The following is a 15,182-nucleotide window of genomic DNA, read 5'->3' on the forward strand; positions in this document are numbered from 1 at the left end:
GATAAGATAACTTCAAAGGGAAAACTCAATCCATTACAAGAGAGTAGAGGGGGAGAAACATCATAAGATCCAACTATAATAGCAAAGCTCGCGATACATCAAGATCGTGCCAAATCAAGAACATGAGAGAGAGAGAGACATCAAACACATGGCTACTAGTACATACCCTCAGCCCCGAGGGTGAACTACTCCCTCCTCATCATGGAGAGCGGCGGGATTATGAAGATGGCCACGGGTGAGGGATCCCCTCTCCGGCAGGGTGTCGGAACAGGGTCCCGATTGGTTCTTGGTGGCTATAGAGGCTTGCGTGGTGAAACTCCCGATCTATTGTTCTCTTGGATGTTTTAGGGGTATATGGATATATATAGGCGAAAGAAGTCGGTCAGGGGAGCCACGAGGGACCCACATGGGTGGGGGCGCACCCAGGGGGGTAGGGCGCGCTTCCCTCCCTCGTGGCTTCCTTGAAGCTTCCCTAACGTCTACTCCAAGTCTCCTGGATTGCTTCAGTTCCAAAAATAACTCTCCCAAAGGTTTCATTCCGTTTGGACTCCGTTTGATATTCCTTTTCCGAGAAACACTGAAATAGGCAAAAAAAATAGCAATTTGGGATGGGCCTCCGATTAATAGGTTAGTCCCACAAATAATATAAAAGTGTATAGTAAAGTCCATAAACATCCAAAACAGGTAATATAATAGCATGGAACAATCAAAAATTATAGATACGTTGGAGACGTATCAAGCATCCCCAAGCTTAATTCGTGCTCGTCCTCGAGTAGGTAAATGATAAAAATAGAGTTTTTGATGTGGAATGCTACCTAGCATATTTCTCAATATAATTTTCGTTATTGTGGCATGAATGTTCAGATCCAAAGCATTCAACATAAAAGTTTAATATTGACATAATAATAGTAATACTTCAAGCATACTAACAAGGCAATCATGTCTTCTCAAAATAACATGGCTAAAGAAAGCTATCCCTACAAAATCATATAGTCTGGCTATGCTCTATCTTCATCACACAAAATATTTAAATCATGCACAACCCCGATGACAAGCCAAGCAATTGTTTCATACTTTTGATGTTCTCAAACTTTTTCAATTTTCACGCAATACATGAGCGTGAGCCATGGACAGAGCACTATATGTGGAATAGAATGGTGGTTGTGGAGAAGACAAAAAAGGAGAAGATAGTCTGACATCAACTAGGCGTATCAACACGCTATGGAGATGCCCATTAATAGATATCAATGTGAGTAAGTAGGGATTGCCATGCAACGGATGCACTAGAGCTATAAGTGTATGAAAGCTCAACAAAAGAAACTAAGTGGGTGTGCATCCAACTCACTTGCTCACGAAGACCTAGGGCATTTTGAGGAAGCCCATCATTGGAATATACAAGCCAAGTTCTATAATGAAAAATTCCCACTAGTATATGAAAGTGACAACATATGAGACTCTCTATCATGAAGATCATGGTGCTACTTTGAAGCACAAGTGTGGAAAAAGGATAGTAACATTGTCCCTTCTCTCTTTTTCTCTCATTTTTTTTTATTTTGGTGGGCTTATTTTGCCTCTCTTTTCCTATTTGGGCTTCTTTGGCCTCTTTTATTTTTCATAAAGTCCGGAGTCTCATGCCGACTTGTGGGGGAATCATAGTCTCCATCTTCCTTTCCTCACTTGGGACAATTCTCTAATAATGAAGATCATCACACTTTTATTTACTTACAACTCAATACTTAGAACAAAGTATGACTCTATGTGAATGCCTCTGGTGGTGTACCGGGATATGCAATGAATCAAGAGCGACATGTATGAAAGAATTATCAAGGTGGCTTTGCAACAAATACAATGTCAACTACATGATCATGCAAAAGCAATATGACAATAGTGATGCATGTCATAATAAACAGAACAGTGGAAAGTTGAAGGCAATATATCTCGGAATGGCTATGGAAAGGCCATAATAGGTAGGTATGGTGGCTATTTTGAGGAAGATATATGGTGGGTGTATGGTACCGGCGAAAGTTGCGCGGCACAAAGAGGCTAGCAATGGTGGAAGGGTGAGAGTGTATATAATCCATGGACTCAATATTAGTCATAAAGAACTCATATACTTATTGCAACAATCTATTAGTCATCGAAAAGAAGTACTACGCGCATGCTCCTAGGGCGATATATTGGTAGGAAAAGACCATCGCTCATCCCCGACCGCAACTCATAAGGAAGACAATCAAAAAATAAATCATGCTCCAACTTCATCACATAACGGTTCACCATACGTGCATGCTACGGGAATCACAAACTTTTAACACAAGTATTCCTCAAATTCACAACTACTCAACTAGCATGACCCTAATATTACCATCCTCAAATCTCAAAACAATCATAAAGAATCAAACTTCTCATAGTATTCAATGCACTTTATATGATAGTTTTTATTATACCCAACCTGGATGCCCATCATATTAGGACCAATTTTATAACCATAGCAAATACCATGCTGTTCTAAAAGACTCTCAAAATAATATAAGTGAAGCATGAGATATCAATTATTTCTACAAAATAAAACCACCACCGTGCTCTAAAAAGGTATAAGTGAAGCACTAGAGCAAATGACAAACTACTCCAAAAGATATAAGTGAAGATCAATGAGTAGTCGAATAATTATGCAACTATGTGAAGACTCTCTAACAATTAAGAATTTCAGATCTTGGTATTTTATCCAAACAGCAAGCAAAACAAAACAAAATGACATTTCAAGGATAGCACACATCATGTGAAGAAGCAAAAACTTAGGTTCAACCGATACTAATCGATAATTGTTGAAGAAGAAAGGTGGGATGCCTACCGGGGCATCCCCAAGCTTGGATGCTTGGGACTTCCTAAAATATTATCTTGGGGTGCCTTGGGCATCCCCAAGCTTTAGCTTTTGTGTCTCCTTAATTTCTTTTATATCTCGGTTTCCTAAATCTTGAAAGCTTCATCCACACCAAACTCAACAAGAACTCGTGAGATAGGTTAGTATAAACCAATGCAAAACCTTATCATTTTCTACTGCAACAAATAACAAAAATTATTATTCAACATTTCATACTAAATGTCTCTGCATATTTAATACTCCTATCCTCAAATAGAATCATTAAACAAGCAAACATATGCAAATAATGCAAACATAACAGCAATCTGCCAAAATAGTACAGTTTGTAAAGAATGCAAGATTCAGCATACTTCCCTTACTCCAAAAATTATGAAAGTCTACCACACTGTAGAAGATTTATCAGAGCTCAACATGCAAAAAAATCAACATTTTATCATTTTCTAACTTTTCTAGGGAATTTTTGCAACATCGGTAAACTTTCTGTTTTGAAACAGCAACATGTATACTTGCAAAATAAGCATGGTAAAGGCTATCCTTGACATTTTTATTGAAAATATAGATGAAAAACATTATTTTAAATGACATCAAGCAAATACTAACAAAATAAAATGATGCTCGAAGCAAAACAAATATCATGTGGTGAATAAAAATATAGCTCCAAGTAAAGTTACCGATGAACGAAGACGAAAGAGGGGATGCCATCCGGGGAATCCCCAAGCTTAGGCTCTTGGTTGTCCTTGAATATTACCTTGGGGTGCCTTGGGCATCCCCAAGCTTAGTCTCGTGCCAATCCTTATTCCATAGTCCATCGAATCTTTACCCAAAACTTGAAAACTTCACAACACAAAGCTCAACAGAAAACTCGTAAGCTTTGTTAGTATAAGAAAATAAATCACCACTTAGGTACTGTTGTGAACTAATTCTAAATTCATATTGGTGTAATATCTACTATATTCCAACTTCTCTATGGTTCATATCCTCCGATACTACTCGTAGATTCATCAAAATAAGCAAACAACACATAGAAAACAGAATCTGTCAAAAACAGAACAGTTTGTAGTAATCTCTATCAAAAGTACACTTCTGTAACTCCAAATATTCTGAAATAATTTGGTGGACCTGAGGAATTTGTCTATTAATAATCCGCAAAAAGAATCAACCTAAAGTCACTCTCCAGTAAAAAATGGCATCTAATCTCGTGAGCGCTAAAGTTTCTGTTTTTACAGCAAGATCATAAAGACTTCACCCAAGTCTTCCCGAAGGTTCTACTTGGCACAAACACTACTTAAAACACATCTAAACAGAGGATAGATGAATTATTTATTACTAAACAGGAGCAAAAGCAAAGAACAAAAGTAAAATTGGGTTGCCTCCCAACAAACGCTTTTCTTTAATGCCTTTTAGCTTGGTATGATGATTTCAATGATGCTCAAATAAAAGATATGAATTGAAACATAAAGGGAGAGCAACATGAAGAATATGACTAGCACATTTAAGTCTAACCCACTTCGTATGCATAGGTATTTTGTGAGCAAACAACTTATGGGAACAATAATCAACTAGCATAGGAAGGCAAAACAAGCATAACTTCAAGATTTTAAGCACATAGAGAGGAAACTTGATATTATTGCAATTCCTACAAGCATATGTTCCTCCCTCATAATAATTTTCAGTAGCATCATGAATGAATTCAACAATATAACAATCACATAAAGCATTCTTTTCATGATCTACAAGCATAGAAATTTTATTACTCTACATAAGCAAAATTCTTCTCATTCGTAATAGTGGGAGTATCATAAGAGACTCGAATACTATAAATTGTTTCCACATTAAAAGAGTAATGTTCAGAAAAAGGGTAATCATAATCATGACAAGTTTAATATAATCATCACTACTTTTTATAGCATAAGTGTCATCACAATAATCATCATAAGTAGCAACTTTGTTCTCATCATAATCCATTGAAACCTCTTCCAAAATAGTGGATTCATCACTAAATAAAGTCATGACCTCTCCAATTCCACTTTCATCAATATAACCATCATAAATAGGAGGCATGCTATCATCATAACAAATTTGCTCATCGAAACTTGGGAGGCTAAAAATATCATCTTCATTAAACGTAGCATCCCCAAGCTTGGGGCAAACATTTATTGCAGCAAATATATTCTCAAACATGTCATTCTTATCAAACATAGCATCCCCAAGCTTAGGCCTTTTCATATCATAAGTGTGACACCCGGGTAATTATGCTATAGTAACCTCTGCTAATGATGCCAGGTCATCGCTCCTACTGTTGCTAATCTTTGCTTGATCCAAATCACAATTCAAATTCACCACCGAGTTTAAAGTCAAAATCCAAATTTTGTCAAACATGAAAACTAAGATGTTCGAATTTTAGTATATTTTCACCTGATCATCAGTCATGTTGAATCCAACATCATTTGGCTCTTCATTTGGTCTCTACTAAAATATAAGGTGGTTCAACTGCAACAAACGTAACCTTTTCAAATTAAACAAATATTTATGAGTTTCCAAATGGCTCTAAACTTTATGTGCCACTTCAAAATATTGTGCTTGATTTTTTACCAAATTTCAAGCTTAATTAAATTCATTTGCTATAGCAGCTAAATAAAAAACAATGGTAGAAATGTAAAGAAAAGAGAAAAGAGAAAGAGGAAGAAGAGGACCTAATCTACTGGCACTATGGCCCATCTAGCTAATTAGCCAGCCCAACCCACACCCCCACTCATCCCCCACCTCACGCTACAGGAGCAGGGAGGTCGTGGCTGCCATCCCATGTCGCCCCTGATCCGGTGGCCGCCATCCCCGCTCCCTCCCTATGCTTAAGAGGATGCCCATGCCCTCTTCCCTCTCTTGCCGAACCCTAGCCGCGTCGTTCCCTCTCTCCCCGCACATTTTTTCCTCTGCCTGCCACCACTCGAGACCACCCGTGCTTGTCGCCATCGATCCCGCAGCCACCGTCGTCCCCGCGCTGCCGAGGAATCCAAAAGCTTCGTTGATGACTTCTACGTCCTCCTCGACCATGAGCTCAAGCCGGGACCGCCTACATCATCGGGATCGAGCATCGTGTACCTTGGACCACTGCTGGCGTTTGTCTTTGATTCCGGCGTCGTCGAACCCTCCCCGAGCCCACTTAGCACCTCTAAAGACTCGTTGTAAGCACCTCGTTTGATTCCCCCTGTTTCCCCTTCGAATCCATTGCCGTAGACGCCGTCCCATGCTCGCCACCGCTCACCATGGCTGGAACTCGCCCGTGCACGCACGTTCACATGCTCCTACTGCTCGAGGCCGTGCTGCTACTGTTGTTGCCACGTTGGTGTTGCTCGCCCTCCGCGCCTATCGCTGCTGCTGCATTTCTGGTACTACCGTTTTCGCTGCTCCTTCTCTGCTGCTTGTTGTGACTGCTTCTCCCACCGCTGGCTACCGCTGCTCCCGCCGCTAGGTCCCATCGCTATTGCGCCACTGCTACCTGTGCTGGAGTGCTGCGCTGCACTCCCCCCTCGGCCGATGCGGTGGCCGCTGGCGCTTCCTACGCGCGCCGCAGGAGCACCTCGGCCGCTCCCGCCCGCGCGAGGACGCCCTTGTGCGCCCTACCACCTCCCAACCGCGCTCGTGCCTCCTGGCCGTCGTGGTTGCCGGTGCCCTTCTGCCTGGGTACTCCCCCGCTGAGGGAGTCCTGGATTAAGGGGTCCTCGGACAGCCAGACTATATACTTTGGCCGGACTGTTGGACTATGAAGATACAAGATTGAAGACTTCGTCTTGTGTCCGGATGGGACTCTCCTTTGCGTGGAAGGCAAGCTTGGATATTCGGATATGTAGATCTCCTTCTCTGTAACCGACTCTGTGTAACCCTAGTCCCCTCCGGTGTCTATATAAACTGGAGGGTTTAGTCCGTAGGACAACAACAATCATTATCATAGGCTAGCTTCTAGGGTTTAGCCTCTACGATCTCGTGGTAGATCAACTCTTGTAATACTCATATCATCAAGATCAATCAAGTAGGAAGTAGGGTATTACCTCCATCGAGAGGGCCCGAACCTGGGTAAAACATCATGTCCCCTGCCTCCTGTTACCATTAGCCTTAGACGCACAGTTCAGGATGCCCTACCGAGATCCGCCGGTTTTGACATCGACATTGGTGCTTTCATTGAGAGTTCCACTGTGCCGTCGCGATAAGGCTTGATGACTCCCTCGATCATCTTCAACGATGCGGTCCAGGGGGAGGTTTTCCTTCTCGGATAGATCTTCGTATTCGGCGGCTTAGTACTGCGGGCCAACTCGCTTGGCCATCTGGAGCAGATCGATAGCTACGCCCTAGGCCATCAGGTCAGGTTTGGAAGCTTAAACTATACTGCCGACATCCGCGGAGATTTGATCTTCAACGGATTCAAGCCCATGATAGGTGCACCGAATAGCCATGACGGGCATGATTTTGATCTGCCGTCGGACTGTATTCGGGAGATCGCACCTGCGTTGGCGTCGGGAATCCATCCGGAGCAGATCATGTCTTCCAAGGACGGGTGGATGGACCCCGCCATGGAGGCCGCACACTTATCGGCGTCGGAGCTGAACACTAATCCCACCTCCTGTGAGGGTGGTGTCATCGGACTCTCGGACTCGTCTCCGGCTACAGGATCCGAACCGCGTGCGTCCGTGCCTATCGAATCGGATTGGGCACCCGTCATGGAGTTCACCACCGTGGATATTTTTCAGCACTCGCCCTTGGGTGATGTGCTGAACTCATTAAGGTCTCTTTCCTTGTCAGGAGATCCTTGGCCGAACTATGTCCGGCTCGAGTGGGGAGCGGACGATGAAGAAATTTGTCCCCCACCCACCACCCACTTTATAGCCACTGTCGATGACTTAACCGACGTGCTTGACTTCGACTCCGAAGACATCGACGGTATGGACGACGATGCAGGAGAAGAACGGGAACCACTGCCTATAGGGTGCTAGACAGCCACCTCGTCATATGATATTTATATGGTGGACACCCCTAAAGAAAACAATGGGGATGAGGCAACAGAAGATAACCCCTTGGGGAAGCAATCTAGACACCGACGTCATCGGCGCCGCTCCAAGCCCCGCCATAGCAAAAAATAGTGATACCGGCACAAGAGATAACAATCCGGATGGTGCCGAAGATGAAGACAATCCTGCCCAGCCAGGCTTCGAGCAGGCCGAGCAAGAGGATGGGCAAGCTAGCCCTAAAGAATAGGCAACTGATGGAGAATCAGAGGACGATAATTTCATGCCTCTCTTCGAAGACGAAGTGAGCCTTGGCGATGAAGAATTCATCATGACGGAGGATCCCGTCAAGCAGGAGCGCTTCAAATGCCGGCTTATAGCCATTGCAAAAAGCCTGAGGAAAAAGCAGCAACAGCTTCAAGCTGATCAAGATCTGCTAACGGACAGATGGACCGAGGTCCTGGCTGCCGAGCAATACGGACTCAAGCGCCCTAGAAAAAACTACCCAAAGCGCAGGCTGCTACCTCAACTCAGGAGGAGGCTTTAAAACCCACGCTACCAGCACATGATGCGGCTGACCGGCCACCCCGTGGCCGTGACAAAACGGGGTACTAGCCAGAAGTCTAGACCGCACCCTGTGGCCAATCAAATAATAACACTAAGACCCGGGGCTACACGAAGGACCTGCGAGATGTATTGGAAAACAAAGCAGGACAGTCAAGATTGATTTACGGATCACGGGGACGCGCCCCAACGCATGACATGGATCGTCACGCCGGATACACTAACATATCCGACCGGGCCAAATATAATGAAGCCCAGCACAGAGGCGCCGCACATCCCCTATGCTTCACTGATGAAGTAATGGATCATGAATTCCCAGAGGGGTTTAAACCCGTGAACATTGAATCATACGATGGTACTACAGACCCCGCGGTATGGATAGAAGATTTTTTCCTCCACATTCACATGGCCTGCGGAGATGATCTATACGCCATCAAGTACCTGCCGTTAAAACTAAAGGGACCGGCTCGGCATTGGCTGAATAGCTTGCCGGCAAACTCCATCGGGAGTTGGGAGAACCTGGCAGACGCATTCCTTGACAACTTCTAGGGCACTTACGTGCGACCACCAGACGCTGATGATCTAAGTCACATAACCCAGCAGCCCAGAGAGTCAGACAGGAAATTTGGACCCGGTTCCTAACCAAAAGGAACCAAATTGTTGACTGTCCAGATGCCGAAGCCCTAGCGGCCTTTAAGCATATTATCCGTGACGAATGGCTTGCCCGATATCTCGGTCAGGAAAAGCCAAATTCCATGGCAGCTATCACAACACTCATGACCCGCTTTTGCGCGGGCGAGGATAGCTGGTTGGCCTGTAGAAATAATACAACAAGTAATCCAGGCACATCGAAAGCTAAGGATAGCAACGATAAATCACAGCGCAACAAACACAAGCGCCGCAAAATGATCATAATGCCAAAGACACGCCAGTCAATACCGGATTCAGCGGCTCCATGTCCGGTCAGCGGAAGAAACCATTCAACAAAAAAATCTGGCCCGTCCAGTTTTGACCGCATTCTCGACCGTCCATGCCAAATTCAGGGCACCCCTAGAAAACCAGCCAACCACACCAATAGAGAATGCTGGGTCTTCAGACAAGCCGGCAGGTCAGACGCCGAAAACAAGGGGAAGGGGTCTCAAAGTGACGACGACGACGAAGAGCCCCGATCACCAAATATAGGAGGAAAGATGAAATTCCCTCCCCAAGTGAAAACATTGAATATGATACGCGCAAGCCACATTCCCAAGTGGAAACGTGCACTAAGGAAGGTCTATACAATCGACCCAAAGTTCAACCCATGGTCCTCTTGCCCGATCACCTTCGATCGCAGGGACCACCCTACCAGTATCCGTCATAACGGTTCGGCTGCATTGGTCCTTGACCCCATCATTGACGGATTCCACCTCACACAAGTCCTTATGGACGGAGGCAGCAGCCTGAACCTGCTTTACGAGGATACAGTGCGCAAAATGGGCATCATCCCCTCAAGGATCAAGTCCACAAAAACCACCTTTAAAGGTATAATACCATGTGTAGAGGCCTGTTGCACGGGCTCAATCACACTGGAAGTGGTCTTCGGATCTCCAGACAATCACCGTACCAAAGACTTAGTCTTCAACATCGTCCCCTTTTGCAGCGACCATCAGGCACTGCTCAGATGAACCGTATTCGCTCGGTTCAATGCGGTGCCACATTATGCCTACCATAAATTAAAGATGCCCGATCCACACGGCGTCATCACGGTTAATGGCAGGTCCAAATTCCCCCTCACCGCCTAAGAGTCTACCATCGCTTTAACAGCAAGAACAATGGACGACACCTTACAGTCAAACCTTGGGTCGAAGGCCAAGCTCCCGGACACCACCAAAGGAGTCCAAACTACTGCGCGGCAGGATAGCCCGGCCCGCCTGGAGATTAATTAAAAAAACACTCTGAAAAAAGAATAATACAAGCCACGTACTGTGGCTCAACCGCCAGGTGGCGCAAAACCATTTCTTACGTTTTCTTTACAGGTTCACCTTTACGTAGGCTATGATGGAGGGCGTGGGAACAGTTCGAGCGCATCAGAGAACCTCTAGATATTCCCCTGTAATCGTCCGACTACACCCCGGATCCGAACACAACTTCCGCACGCCCGGTATCAGCAGGTTCCACAGTCATATTTCTTTTTATCACATCATCTGTAATCATACGCATTGACGTATTACTCAAATACAACATGTGGATTTATGTGATGCTCGCCTACTGCTATCTCTTATTTAAAACTCTTTTGTTAAAAGGCGGCTTCTTATCGCGATATGCCTTAATATGCCAGGGGCTTCGTCACGCCCATACTACGGCAAAAAAGTCCAAACACCTTCACGGTAGTCCGACACCCCAAACTTATAGCATTATATGCATCAACTCCGAATCATGTCTTGGGTCAATAGTTGGGTTTGCCCGACTCCTATGTTTTGGTACCTTACGTTCCGCTATATCGGCTAAGGTAGCACTGGGAGAACTACTGCGATTGTCTCCCGGTTCTTCCGGACAAGCACCTCAGTAGAGAAAGCCGAAAACTGACTGTCATGATGCAGCGAGAGCTGGTCAGCTGTTCAAGAGGTTCTAAAATCTTTAAGGATTCTTTCCGCACAATGCTATAACCAATGCAGCGTGCGATGGATCGGCCTTTTCCGATCAGGCGCTTATAGAGCCCCTAGTGCGGTCTTCTGAACACCAGGGGCTGCGCCTACCTTCCTCATGACAACTCCTATGGCTAAGTGAGAGCGATAAAGCCCTATAGTCTGATTGCCTGGTTCGTTGTGCTGAGCACCTCCTTGAGGGACCCAAAACTGGGGTAAAGAGTGCTCAGGTTTACCCCGAACACCCCCGTACTCACTATGTGGGGGCGGAAGCCGAAGATTGGCCGACTCTCAGGATTAATATATAAAAAACGGTCGCACTGGATGAAAAACTTTCAAACAACAAGCAATAGATGATAAGAATGCTCTTGTTCAATTATTACAAAGGACGAATATGACCGTATTTATGGAAATATAATGCCCTTGGTGCATTGCTCCGCCACAAGACGGGCTCCTTTCAAGACACCTTCATAATACAGTTCAGGCTTGCGGTGCTCCATCCCCTCTGACGGTCCCTCGATCATCAGCTTTTCTGTATCCATCTTACCCCAATGCACCTTGGCACGGGCGAAGGCCATTCACGCACCCTCTATGCAGACCGACCGCTTGATGACTTTGAGTCGAGGGCAGGCACCTACAAGCTGCTTCACGAGCCTGAATTAGCTGCTTGGAATCGGCTCAGCAGGCCACAGCCGGATAATTAAATCCTTCATGGCTAAATCGGTCGCCTTGTGCAGCTCGACCAACTGCTTAAGCTGATCGGAGAAAGGCATCGGATAATTCGGCGCCAGATACTGCATCCAGAAGAGCTTATCCGCAGTATTCCCCCCTTTGGTTCGGTAGAATTGGGCAGCATCAGATATGCTAGGTGGCAGCTCTGCAAATACCCCTGTATACATCAAAACTCAAGACTGCCGAATTTGATTTTCTCATCTCCTATACTTGATTTTTACAAAAAAAGCCTTACCAGCCGCAATCTTCCTCGCCTCCTGGATTTCCTTCAGGGCACCTTGGGCTTCCCCCCGGGCATCACTTGCGGCTTGGTAAGCCTGGGAGAGTTTGGATTCTTTCTCTGCTAAACTCTGCTCCAGGGTCTCGCATTTCTGCACGGCCTCTTGAAGCTCTCGCTCAGCCTCAATAACTCTGGCCTCGTGCTTCTCACGGAGCACCTTCTCTGCGGCCGCTTTCCTCTCGGCTTCGGCCACAGCCTTCTTCAAGGCCTTAATTTCGATCGACGCCCCTAGAGCACATTATCAAAATATTGTTATCATGCACACTCATCCTTTCGTGTTACATAAACAAGGTTTCTACATACCTTGATTATCCTCCAGCTGTCTCTTCACTTGGCCAAGTTCTCCTTCGGCCCGCTCCAGACTACACCTCAGTCCGAATACTTCCGCAGCTTGAGAGGCCGCAGTCGCTATAGATGCCTGTTGGTTAAAAGGAGTGATAAATGTCATCAACTGAGTCTCCTGCGAACATGAGTTTGATCCCCTGTCCGGTTCTCTCTTTCACCGAACAGTGTATCAGGGGCTACTATCTATACCATGACATTCTCCCAAAAACTCATAAAACATACCTCAAAGCCTCTTATGAGGCTGACACAGGATTCGTTCAATCCACTCTCAGCGGACTCAATCTTCTCAAACACCGCACCCATGTGGGCACGGTGTTCATCAACAATGGAGGCACCCCTCAGCGCTGCCAATAAAGTATCTGGCACCCCTAGTTGAACAGAGGCGGCTGGTGGATGGGACTCGGGGACCTTATGGGTCTCTAGAATCGTGTCCGGCTTGGGTCCGGATTTAGGATGATCCCCTGCCGTCGACACCCACGGGAGTTTTCTCTCCTGTGTAACCAGCCCTAGAAGTATGGCCCCCTAGCGCCGCCTTCGCGACCTTCTCCCATCCTTCGTGGCCTGGGTCCTTCTGGAACGAAACCTCGGTTTCATTCCTATGTTTGGAGGAGGAGGCCTTTAGGGGTGTCCCGCTCCCCATGGCGTCTGAACCCAGCAGATCTTCTGACAAGGATTGTTCGGCGCGGGGCTTTGCCGGACTGAAAAAGAAAAGCACGGCTCAGATTACAATGTGATGCCATGGCAAGTCTGGACGCATGAGTGTGTTCAGATTTCATACTTATGAGTTCACCAGGGGCTCGGCCCTAGGATCCCACTCCGGGCTGCTATCGGTGGCGTCGGTGGACTCCTCTTGAAGAGGAGTTTTTTCCCTCTTGGGCGGATCGGCCTCCAAGGAGTTGGAGGCCGTTCTTTTCTTCTTTCCCCCCACGGGGGATTCATCCTCCTCCTTCTCCCCATCCTCTTCGGAGGAAGAATGGGCATGGGAGTCTTCGGATTTGGTGTCCGGGGGACCACGGCGACGGAGACCACCCCTAGTCTTCTTGGCCTCCTTTTCGGCCTTCTTCTTCGGTGCCTTATATGGCGCCGGGACCAGCATCTTGGTCAGAAGTGGGCCGGCTGGTTCTTTTGGTAGTTGGGCCGGACAGTAGATCCGCCCCGCCTTCTTCACCCAGCCCTAAGCAATTTGGGGGAAATACTTCAGGCATTTTCTTAAAGAATATGCGAATGAAACACATGAACTGTCAACAAGCGATCACTTACCGAACTAGCCGGACGGGACAGTTGGTACCCGCGGTCCTCGGCGGAGTCCGGCCATGGTTTGCCGGACTTGAAAAGCACCTTCCAGATGTCCTTATGCGAAGATCCAAAGAGCTCTGACAAGGTCTGGTGCTTGGCCGGGTCGAACTCCCACAGATTGCAAGCCCGGTGTTGACAAGGTAGAATCCAGCGAACTAACATCACCTGGACTACATTGACAAGCTTAATGCCCTTGTCTTCCATGTCTTGGACGCGCGTCTGGAGCTTTGATAGCTTGTCAGACAAAGCCCAGTTCAAGCCCTTCTTGTGCCAGGACATAAGTCACAGCGGGGCACCGGATCTGAACTCCGGAACGATGGTCCACTCCTTGCCACGCGGCTCAGTGATGTAGAACCACTGCTGCCGCCACTCCTTGATGGAATCGTTGAAAGTCCCCGACGGCCATGTAACATTGGGCATCTTGCTCACCATGGCGCCTCCGCATTTGGCATGCTCGCCGCTCACTACCTTGGGCTTTACATTAAAAATCTTTAGCCATAAGCCGAAGTGCGGCGGGACGTGGAGAAAGGCCTCGCACACGACTATGAATGTCGAGATGTTGAGGAAGGAATTTGGGGATAGATCATGGAAATCAATCCCGTAGTAATACATGATGCTGCGAACAAATGGGTGGAGGGGAAACCCTAGCCCGCGGACAAAGTGAGGGAGAAATATCACCCTCTCATGGGGTTTTGGGGTGGGGACGATTTGTCCCGCCGTCGGAAGACGGTGGCTAATTCTCTTGGCCAGATACCTGCCCCCTCGAAGCTTTTTGATATCCTTCTCCCGGACGGTAGAGGCAATCCACTTGCCTCCTGCTCCGGATCTATTTAAGACAAAGCAGCATAGACAAAATATAAGTGTGGGAAACTACATAGCAATAACAACACTTGTAATGTACATGGCATGAGAACATAACTGTTTATTCAATTGAAACTGAAATCAACATAGAGCAAGTTACAACAGCAAACAACCAAACACGTTGAAGAAATAGGTTTAAAACATACCTGTTGCGCCATTGGAGTTTCAATTGCATCCTTCAAATTTGAAATTAGTTGGTATGAGTAAATACAGTGATGCAAGAGCAAAGTAGTATGAACCATAGCTACGGATCCTGACCTGAGAACAATTCTTCTGCTGCTTTAAGCGTTGACTTGGGGTTCGGAGTGGTGGTCCTCGTGCTTTGGGCACTGCAGTTGCCTTACTAACTGCTCGTGTTTGGGTGCTCTGTGGTGGAGATGGTGTTGTGTCAACGGGAACTGGGTGTCTATCTGCTGGGGTTGGGGTTAGAAGGGGTGTAGCTGGTTCTCTGTCCAACTGGGTAGGGGTACAATGTGCATGAGTGTGGGTTATGTGTGGTGGGGCTGGTTCTTGGGCAAGTACAACCATGGTTCTATCTGCATTGACAGGTAGCACGATCTTTTCTGAAGTCCGTCTTTTTACTCCCACAGATACTGCCATGACTC

The sequence above is a fragment of the Triticum aestivum genome, chromosome 4B (assembly GCF_018294505.1).
Source record: "Triticum aestivum cultivar Chinese Spring chromosome 4B, IWGSC CS RefSeq v2.1, whole genome shotgun sequence".
Taxonomy (NCBI): domain Eukaryota; kingdom Viridiplantae; phylum Streptophyta; class Magnoliopsida; order Poales; family Poaceae; genus Triticum; species Triticum aestivum.